Source organism: Leopardus geoffroyi, chromosome A1 (assembly GCF_018350155.1).
Source record: "Leopardus geoffroyi isolate Oge1 chromosome A1, O.geoffroyi_Oge1_pat1.0, whole genome shotgun sequence".
Classification (NCBI taxonomy): Eukaryota; Metazoa; Chordata; class Mammalia; order Carnivora; family Felidae; genus Leopardus; species Leopardus geoffroyi.
This window is the reverse complement of record NC_059326.1, coordinates 127720012-127730278: the sequence shown is the minus strand read 5'-3', so window position 1 is coordinate 127730278 and position 10267 is coordinate 127720012. Positions and strand designations below refer to the sequence as shown.

The following is a 10267-nucleotide window of genomic DNA, read 5'->3' as shown; positions in this document are numbered from 1 at the left end:
TCACATGAATGTTTTTCATGTACACAGCTTGGAGGTCTTCAGAGGAATGAAGCAATATAAATCTCATATTACACATAGTTTTTGCATGGCTCCCTACTGTAAACTTTGGTGAAGTCTAAAACTTTTTTTAAAAAAGTATTGGTATAGTGTGTAAGTTGAGGATTTAGGATAGTTACTAATTTTTTGTTCATTTGTTCAGTGATATTATTCCTTGAGTCCTTGGCAATTGGCCAATAGCTGTGGGCACATGGGGGAGCAAAGGCCTGGACTTTAAGGAGTGAACTGGCTGATGGAGAGAGATGTGTTTGCAAAATGTGAGCAGTGCTTTGTTTTATTTCTTGTATTTTTCTATCAGGGAAGCACAAATTGTTTCCACCCCTGAGTCACAACCTTGGGAAAAAAATTGCCTTATCAGTTTGGTAAAATGACAAGGATTTGACATTCATTGGTTCAAGTCTTCCAGTTGGGTAAAGTTGTATATTAGAAACCAAGGGCACATGTGATCTTGTTCTCTGCGTTCTCATTTCTCACTCTCATGGCCGCCGCCCCCCCCCCCCCCCACCCCCGATGGTCCAAGCCCTGAGTACAGGTTTGTTCTCTTTGTCCTCACTCTCCTGGCTTTCAGATGTGTGAGAGGGAAGCTTTGGTTTATTGTACAGCAAATGAGTAAGTGCCCTCTGCAAGCAGCCCCCTCTAACTGCTGTGTCTCAGGACTAACACTTGAAAGCAAGTATACGAAAGCCTGAATCTGGCTGCTGGTCTCTGCCCTGATATAGTGACTCTTACAGGTTCAGATTGTCAAACTCACAAATCACAGTGGATTTTCACTTAGTACTATATTTGCTTAGCTTCATAAAAAGATACAGGATAGGAGATAGATCAGGTAAATCATCTTCTTATCGTTTGAGGGTACTGCACCCACCCAAGTACACAGCTTCTTTTGCTCCCTCATAGAGAATGTATGGCTGCCATGGACAAGAGCTAGGTGCACAGGGGTCACTTTAACACATGGAAGCTCTGTTCTCTGTTTCTCTGTAACTTTGAGAAACTGTTCCACTTACAGAAGCCCAGTCCTCCATGCCACCTACAGTTCCTCTGCCCAGGTACTGTGCCATTAGCAGACAAGGAAGATAGAGCCTCCCACATTTATTTTCACTCTGTCATTTCCAGGCAAAAAAGAGCACTCTGGGAAGGCAGACTCTGAGACGATTCTCCCAGGCAGGCTAGGTCAGCCCAGAGTTGATTTTAACCATTTGCTCACAATATCCGATCCAGATTTATCAGCAGCAAAGATTATATTTTGATCCTTCTCTGATTGTTTTGCCTTTTTGCCATTTTCTAACCAATGCATCACTTGTGGATATCTTTGAGAAGCCAATCACATGTGGATATCTGTGAGAAGCCAATCACATGTCTTTTCTCTCTGAGTTCAGGGAAGTTGGTACCCATTAGTTACACCCAATTAACATACATGTATCAGTGTGTATCAGACTTTTTCCATAAGGCCCATTAGGCAAATTAATTGCCTTCCCATGGAGTGGTCTAAAATGTTACTGTTACGAACCCAGGAGTCGATCAGAAGTCTTGTCACAGAAATCAAGACAAAGTAGGACACTTCTCTTTTAAGAAGTTTAATGTTGTATCAGAGCACTATCCAAAGTATAGTGAGATCCCAAATAAAGGTGTGTTCAGGGATGTCTTGGGAATACTTGTAGTGAGAATTTAAGCTGAGATGTGAAGCATGAGTAGAATATTCTAGAGAGATGAGCTGAGAAAGGGCATTTCATTTAAGGCTTATTAGGTGCCATGGGAGAGCTAAGAAACAACATAGAGAAAATGTAGACTACAAAAGAAAAAAAAATCCCACAAATCTCTACTTACATTCTTGAATCAGTCCTTTTTTCTTTTAGGTCAGTAGAAATAATTGATTTATTTAAAACACTTTAAACCCTGAAATTAGACATTAAAATTACATATTCAATCTTTATTGAAGAAGTCCACTGAGATCTCAGAACTCTTTTAGCAATTCTCTCACCCATGAAATATTTCTTGAGTGCGTACTATGTGTCAGGAACAATTATTTCTTGTCAATATAAGTAGTCCGGCAATTAACACAACTGGCATGTTTCCCGCTCACACAGAGCTTATATTCTAGAGCTGAGCTTTCCAGTACAGTCACCACCAGTCATGTTCGGCTGTTGAGCCCTTGAAATAGTTCTAATAGAAATGTTCTAGAAACGGAATGTTCACAATAGATTTCAAAGACTTTGTATGAAAGAGTAGAATGTAAAATGTCCCACTAATAATTTTTAATATTGATTATATGTTGAAATGCTAACATTTGGGTTGTATTAGGCTAGCCGAGGTTGCATTGGGTTGCATTCGGGTTGCATTGGGTTGTATTCGGTTAATTAAAATATAACATTAAACAGATATGTTTTGCTTTTTTTCCTGTAGCTACTAAAAGTTTTATACTTGCATAGGTGGTTCATTTGAACCATTCTTATACAGTGGTGCTCTCACTCAAAAGAAAGGAGTGAAAAAATAAACTGCCTCACAAATAAATGAACAAGATGATTTCTCATTGTGATCAGTGCTATGAAGAAAATAAATCTGGATGATGCAGTGGAGAATAGCAGACCCTGCATTAAATCAGTCAACTACGGAAGGCTTTTCTGAAAACCAATTTTTACTGGCATGTGGATGGTATGCAGGAAGCAGCCAGGTGAATTTGTATGGGAAGGGCAGCATTCTAGGTAGAGGAATAAAGGTCCCAAGGAGTAGCTTGTCATCTTCAAAAAAACAGATACCCAGTGAGGTTAAATAGTAATGAGCCAGAGAGTGAGTGGTATGAGATGAGGTCAGAAAGGTAGGTGGAGGCCAGTTCCTGACAGATCTGGAAATGAGATGGGCTGTATTTGAAGTGCAGTGGGAAACCACAGAAGAGTTCTTGGCAGAATGATGTGAACTGATTTACATTTTTAGAAGGACCTATCTATCTGCTTCAAGGAGGATCATATGCAAATGGGCAAGAAGGGTAGCAGGAAGGCTAGAGTCCATTTCTCTAGTGCTGGCAAAAGATTTTGGCAGCTCTCAGAATAGAGGTCCAGTAGCAGAGGTGATGCCAAAAAACAGACAGATATTCAAAACACCCCTTTGCCTTCTACCTTTCAGAATCTTGCTGATGGTTTGGACAAGGGAAGGGAAGGATAGAGATAGATGAGGATTACTCCTGGGTTTCTGCCTTGAGGTAAAAGTGGTGTTGCCATTTACCCAGACGGGGAAATTAAGAACAGATTGGGGGGATAGGTATTCGGTTTTGCCCATGTTAAGACAGATTCCTATTAGAAAGTTAAGTTAGCCTGTCTAACTTTTGAGTTTAGTGCAGAAATCAGAGCAAGAGACATAAACTTAAGAGACAACTTAGACTACCTTAAGCTTCCAACATTTCTACCCAAAAGTTGCTAATGTTACTCCTTCCTGGAGTGAAAATAAATAACACGGTCATAACGTAGGGTCAGAAAAAATATGTATAGAAATTTCTAGTGTTGCATGGTGGACAGGAGTTCAAGAGGCTGCTTAAGGCTTTTAAAAGGGGCCTTTGGGGAAAATGAGAAGCCACAAACTGGGTGGCTCCTCTCAGCTAAAGCTTTGCAGAACAAACCTCTTTCCTTTTCTTTATTCTTGCTTTTTGTATGTAGGTGGAGATAAAAGCATCATTGTTCATGTTGTTTTTCAAAGAATGAGAAAAAAGGCAGCAATATAAGCAGGAAGTCATAAAAGCAGGAGGAATTGCCTTATCGGCCAGTGGCTAGAATCTACGTTAGAGAATTATACAGGAAGGCATTAAACAGGGACACAAGAGAGAAGAGTCGGATTTTATTAGTCTTAGCTGACAAATGAAAGTCTCTTGGAAAGCTCTGAGAGGCCTGAGATGATAACTGCCAAGGCATTGTGCAGTGCCTCTCTGAGGACGCTTCCATTTCTAGAAGCATGGAAATCACAGCAGGTTTAGAGGTAAAGAAAATCATAGCACGTTTCATTGAAGACACTGATTTGTAAGGACGGTTGTCCATTCTATAAACGCAAGGTGGGACTGTTTTAGATGACAAAGCCATTAGGAAACATCTGTAGCAGAGCCAGGATTTCAGTAGTCCATCACCAGCTGAGGAAAGAGTCTTTTGTGTGTTCTGTTGTACAGGCACTTCCAGACCTTGAGGACACTGCGAGAGGGCCATGGTCTGAGACAGTTGCTGTTCCTTGACTGTGTTGTTTGCAGCTGCCCAGTAGTCATTGAGGAACCTTCACCCCAGGCCTGCCTTGTGCCCTGTAGCAGAAACAGATGGCACACTTATGTGCTTATGCATGGATTGCGTTCCACTCACCAGAGCCAGCTCTGGTTTCAGTCGTCCTCGCAAAATGTCTTATTTGGAGGAGGAGCCTTTGAGTTGGGGTGACAGCAAATCAGTCTACTTAATAGCGACCCTGGAAACAGCAAACTGGCTCCGTTATTAAATATGCTAAATAAACCTCAGCATTTTATTCACAGTGTTATCTTTTCCTCTCTATTCTGCTCTCACTATTTTTTAACATCCAAGATATCACTATATTTTTTTGAAAAGGGAGAGGTGATAGAAAATACAAATGAAACCTAACCTAGTCTAGTATACTGAAAACTGTAATACAAAATCATGACTCTCAATTCAAAGTGAGGTCCATCTATTATCTATCTATCTACCTATTATCTACTTAAATGTGCAAGGAATATACAAAACAGAAGTAGAAAATATATTGCAATAGTTACTTATCAAGATCATAAAAACATGTTTATTTCAATAGAGGATGTTGTCTGTCTTTACTTGGATGTTCATAAAGTGTGTTTTCCTATGTCTAATTCTTTGACTATGAAGTTTAGCAATATTTACCCTTTCCTATAATATATAAATAACAAAAAAATGATGTTGTGCTATATATGAATGGACTAAATTCTCCTGCTCAATATCAGATTGGATTAAAAAACAAGTACAAAGTTTATCACTCCAAAACAAATCACACACAAATCATTTTAAAATCATAGAAACTTACTTAAAACTTATTTATATAGATTGGAAATAAATAGGCAAAGACATCTAAAGTGAATGTAAACCAAAATAATGAAGAAGTAACGATATTAGATAAGATGGAACATAAAGCTTAAACACCAAGAGGATAAAGAAGAAAATGATAAGGGGCACCTGGGTTGCTCACTTGGTTGAGCGTCTGACTTGATTTGGGCTCAGGTCATGATTCCAGGGTCATAGGGTGGAGCCCTGGGTTTGGGGGGGGGGGCGGGCTCAGCGTGGAGCCTGCTTAAGAATCTCCCTCTCTCTCTCTCTCCCTCTCTCTCTCTCTCTCTCTCAAATTAAAAAAAAAAAAAAAGGAAATGATGAAAAAAGTAAAATCTCCAATGTTCAGGAGTTGGCTGGTACTGGCTTATAAGAGCCTGTTGTTAGTATTTATTCCCAACGCATGTTCTGTAACATCATGTTGAAATTGGCCATGGTGTGATTATTTACACCATGGAAACTGACGAATGATACACATCAGGGCTCCCCTCCCCCTGAGCCAGTTGTTAAACATTGTCCAATATACCCCTAGATACATTTGGTGAAATTAAAATTATCCTGAAATGTACGTGTGGTAAACAGTATAGCAATTAAAACTGTAAGACAAAAACTTATTAGAAATGTAAATAAACTTTAAAGTATATAATCATATTGGTATATGTTCGTTTACTTTTTCAAAATTGTACAGATCAAAAAAATATTTAGTAATAAAACAAATTTTAATGAGATAATCCATAAATTTAATAAAAATATATAATATTGATTATATACAAATATATAAGCAGGTGACTTGCTTAAAATGTAAGAATTTTTAATAAATATATAAACAAGCCATGATGGCTTCAAAATGGAGTTATCCTTTTAAGCATCAATAACTGACTTAATATGATATAAGAGTTAATCATGTCATTTCCCTCTTAAATTTTGTATTGTGGCCAAACACTAATTTTTATTTACTTCCTTTGCTAAAAATCAGATTCACTACTGGAAAATGCCTCTTAGATGTTTTTAGCATATTTTATAAATTACTACAAGCTCTAACCAATTGTAAAAGTAGTCAGTTCTCACTGAGACATTAAACACAAATTTAAACTTAGTATTTCAATATTAATCCCTTGAATAAGATATAGATATACAATGGGAGGTGAGTATTACTGAGCCAGGAGGAAAAAAAAACCTTGAGAATGATTTTTATTTTTTATAAAAAGAATTAAAATGCCCCATTAAGACTCTTTCTACATATTCCTTTCAGAGGAAGGAAAACGTTTTCTACTGATACCCTTGATTGCTAGCTGGTCACATGATTACTCCTCAGAAAACACAAGAGACCCATCTAAAAGTGAAGTAAGAGGGTTTCTTGTAACTTCCTACTTAGAAACCAAGATTGCCCTTAACAAGCTCCATTGGATTCCTTCTACATATACCATCCAGATAGTTTCCTTCCACTCAGCGTCAAGAATAGGAGAGAAATGCAAGGATAATGTGAGAAGAGGTGTCTGAAGTTCAGAAAAACATTATCCTTGTGAGAGTTGACATGTAATCATTTGAGGATCCCCTGTGGAGAACATTTATTTATGCATCTAGTAGCAGCCCTCAGTAATAACTGAATAAATTAGCCAATAGATAATAAATGACAGAAGTGGGCAAAGGGTCAAATGTACACATACTAAGGGGCGCCTGGGTGGTTCAGTCGGTTAAATGACTTCGACTCAGGTCATGATCTCATGGTTCCTGAGTTTGAGCCCCGCATTGGGCTCTTTGCTGACAGTTCAGAGCCTGGAGCCTGCTTTGGATTCTGTGTCTCCCTCTCTCTCTCTCTCTCTCCCCTCCCCTACTCATGCTCTGTCTCTCCCTCTCTCTCAAAAATAAATAAACATTAAAAAAAAAAGGTACACACACTAAGAAATAGTAATAATGTCCTGGAGAGGTTAGAAAATGGGAAAAGGCCAGAACATGAAATACAGATAAAAACACTGGAAAACATTAATTATAGTTATATAATTATATAAATACTATGTAACTATTAATCCACTGTTCACAAAGCACCAGCCCACAGCGCCCTTACCATCCCCTGTGAGATGCAGGCATCCTTGTCATTTTTCATACAAGATCATTGCCAATCTGACAGGCCAAGGGACTGTTCAAGGTCAAATGACTATTAAAGGTAAAACCACTAGTTGTTGGCAGTATCAGAAAATGGACACATGTCTTCTGATTGTAAATCTAATGGTTGTTGTAAAATACCACTGTTGGTTGCCTGTAGGGAAATTGCCTCAGAGAGAAATCAACACATTCTGCTACAGTTCTGATTTGCATTCATTTGCCTTAAGACTTTCTAATTCCTGATTCTTTTTTTACCCCCTCCTCTCCCACCCTAATTTCATAGTTACAGAAGCTAAGCTCCTGTCCAGATAGTCTTGCTAAAGACCTCACTTAAAAATAATCTTTTTGGGGTGCTTGGGTGGCTCAGTCTGTTAAGCATCTGACTTTGGCTTGGGTCATGATCTCACGGTTCGTGTGTTCGAGCCCTGGTTGGGCTCTGTGCTGACAGTGCAGAGCCTGGAGCTTGCTTTGGATTCTGTGTCTCTGTCTCTGCTCCTCCCCCGCTCATGCTCTGTCTCTCTGTCAAAAATATATAAACATTAAAAAAAAAATAAAAATAAACCTTTTCTTCCCTGTCAGATTTTCCTTTGACTTGCAGTGTAATCATCATTAGTGAGAAAGATTTTATAGTCCTACCTAGTGCCTAACATGATAATTTCTTCCCCAAAACAAAATAAAGGGATGTTAGATCACCTGGATTTCAGAGGATAGTATAAAAAAATCAAAGACAACAAGTCTAAAATGTAAGAATAAAAGCCAGTATTGGTGGATAATATACCTGTTTGGTAGGCAGCCTGGTGGTGTAGAAAATTCTGATGATAGTATATTAAAAATAAAATAGTTTTCTGGAATAGAACGAATTAACCAGAAACCTCTAGAACTAGTGGATTTGGAGTTCTCTGGAAAAAAAAAACATGCAAAAAGCTGCCAGAGAACTGCTGGAGAGTCACCTATTGATCACACTTGTACTCAATTTTAAACTGGTATGAAAAAGAGAATTCTCAAAAGCAACCCACATGCACAGATTCTGCCCTTAGGAAACTTATAATCTGGCAGGTTCAAAAAAATTTCACTTCACTTTATGTAATTGTAAAAATGCCTTCATAAAAGTGAAGTCTGGATGAAAATAGTTGTCAATATTATTTACTCATTTTAATGCACTCAAACTTTGTACAAAGCAATTTCTTTAAGAACCTACCAATATGAGACAAATATGGATCCAAGTGGACAATGTCTACCTGTATAATCATATTCTCCAGTTCCGTTTTTTATTTCTTGTGTCAACAGTGGAGTCAACAGTAAATTCCCAACATCCCTTACAGTCTCCTCACATTCACCTCTTTCTTTTCACTTCTTTCTGTATCCCCATTCCTAACTTTCTTATTTCTTGCTCATTTTTCCCCATCTTCTTTCTCTTGCTCTTCCTCAAGGACAGCTGAAGGAGCATATTCATCTTGCTGACAGTTTTTGGTTCTAGAAAAGATGTTTTACCACACCCTGACCTATGAGTGAGATATCCAGAACAGCTTCCCAGGAATGTTCTGGCATCTATGAGCAGAAATAATTGGTTCCATCCAGAGAAAGTCTTTATCACTGAGGGCTTTCCTAGTTCACAAAAGATGGTGCCAGGGGCGCCTGGGTGGCGCAGTCGGTTAAGCGTCCGACTTCAGCCAGGTCACGATCTCGCGGTCCGTGAGTTCGAGCCCCGCGTCGGGGTCTGGGCTGATGGCTCAGAGCCTGGAGCCTGTTTCTGATTCTGTGTCTCCCTCTCTCTCTGCCCCTCCCCCGTTCATGCTCTGTCTCTCTCTCTGTCCCAAAAATAAATAAACGTTGAAAAAAAAATTTTTTTTTAAAAATAAAAAAAAAAGATGGTGCTTAATCACTGGTTTTGCCCCTCTGGTGGAGCTGGGAGAGACAGGCAAGGTTAATTTCCCAGAGACTGTCCAAGCTAGAATGCTCAGAGAAAATGTAATTGAAGGATACCATTGCTGGAATTTTTTTTCTAATATTCTGTCTCTGGCTTTCTAATAATAATAGCAGTAGTTGTTATCGTAGTAAAGACATCAGTAGTAATAGTAATGACAATTGCTAGTGTTTGTTGAGCACTGATTATGTGTCAGGCATTGGTCCATGTGCTTTACATGTATTACTAGCTCATGTAAACCTCCCAACAACCCAGTGAGGTCCAGATGAATATTATCCCTTTCAAATCCCAAGAAACTGGAGCATGGGGTTTAAGGGCCTTGTCCAAGCTCATACAGCTAGGTAATCATCACTCACACTTTTTCCTCTCTGCAAGAGAAGTATATTTGCAAAAATAAATCCTGTTGGGGTGGCTCATTGCTTCTAAAGACAAGCCCTGGCTTGTCCTGATTGTTACAATTCATAAACCTGAGACAAGAAGCTGCTTTTGAATGAGTCCAAGCTTCATTCAACTCTCTGCTCAGTGTCTGCTCCTCACAGGGCCTCCGCTTCTCCATCATTGCTCTCTGTCCTTTTACTCTACTTGGTTTTAATACTGAGCTCTTACCACTGTCTGACCATCTTAGTCTATTTAGGCTGCCATGACAAAATACCATACACTGTGTGGCTTACCGTAGACAAATATTTTCTCATGGCTATGGAGGCTGAAAGTCCAACACGAGAATGTAGCCTGGCCAGGTCCTGGTGAGAGCACTCTTCCTGGCTTGCAGATGGCCACCTTCTCACTCTGTGCTCACAAGGACTTTTCTCCATGTATGTACTTGGCCAGGGAGGGGAGCTATCAGATTACCTATCTATCAGATTAGGACTTCATCTTTGTAACCTCATTTAACCTTAACTTCCTCCTGCAAGGCCTATCTCCAAATACAGTTATATCAGGTGTTAGGTTTTCATCATATGAATTGACACGGGGCAATTCAGTTGACAAGGGGCACGATTCAGTCCTTAGTATTGACCCAGTCGGTATTTAATAAGTATCAGTATATTTGTTGTGTGTCTTCCCATCCCCACTCTCGTCACTTTTACTAGGGATTTGGATTCTTCTTTTTTTAAAAAAAAATTAAGTTCATTTATTT

General features: G+C 39.0%; 1 protein-coding gene across 7 annotated transcripts in view; it reads left to right on the top strand.

The window, feature by feature from the left end:
* PDE4D (phosphodiesterase 4D) overlaps nt 1-10267 on the top strand; it is a 1416267-nt gene that overhangs the window by 630648 nt on the left and 775352 nt on the right. The gene's annotated exons all lie outside the window — the stretch shown is intronic.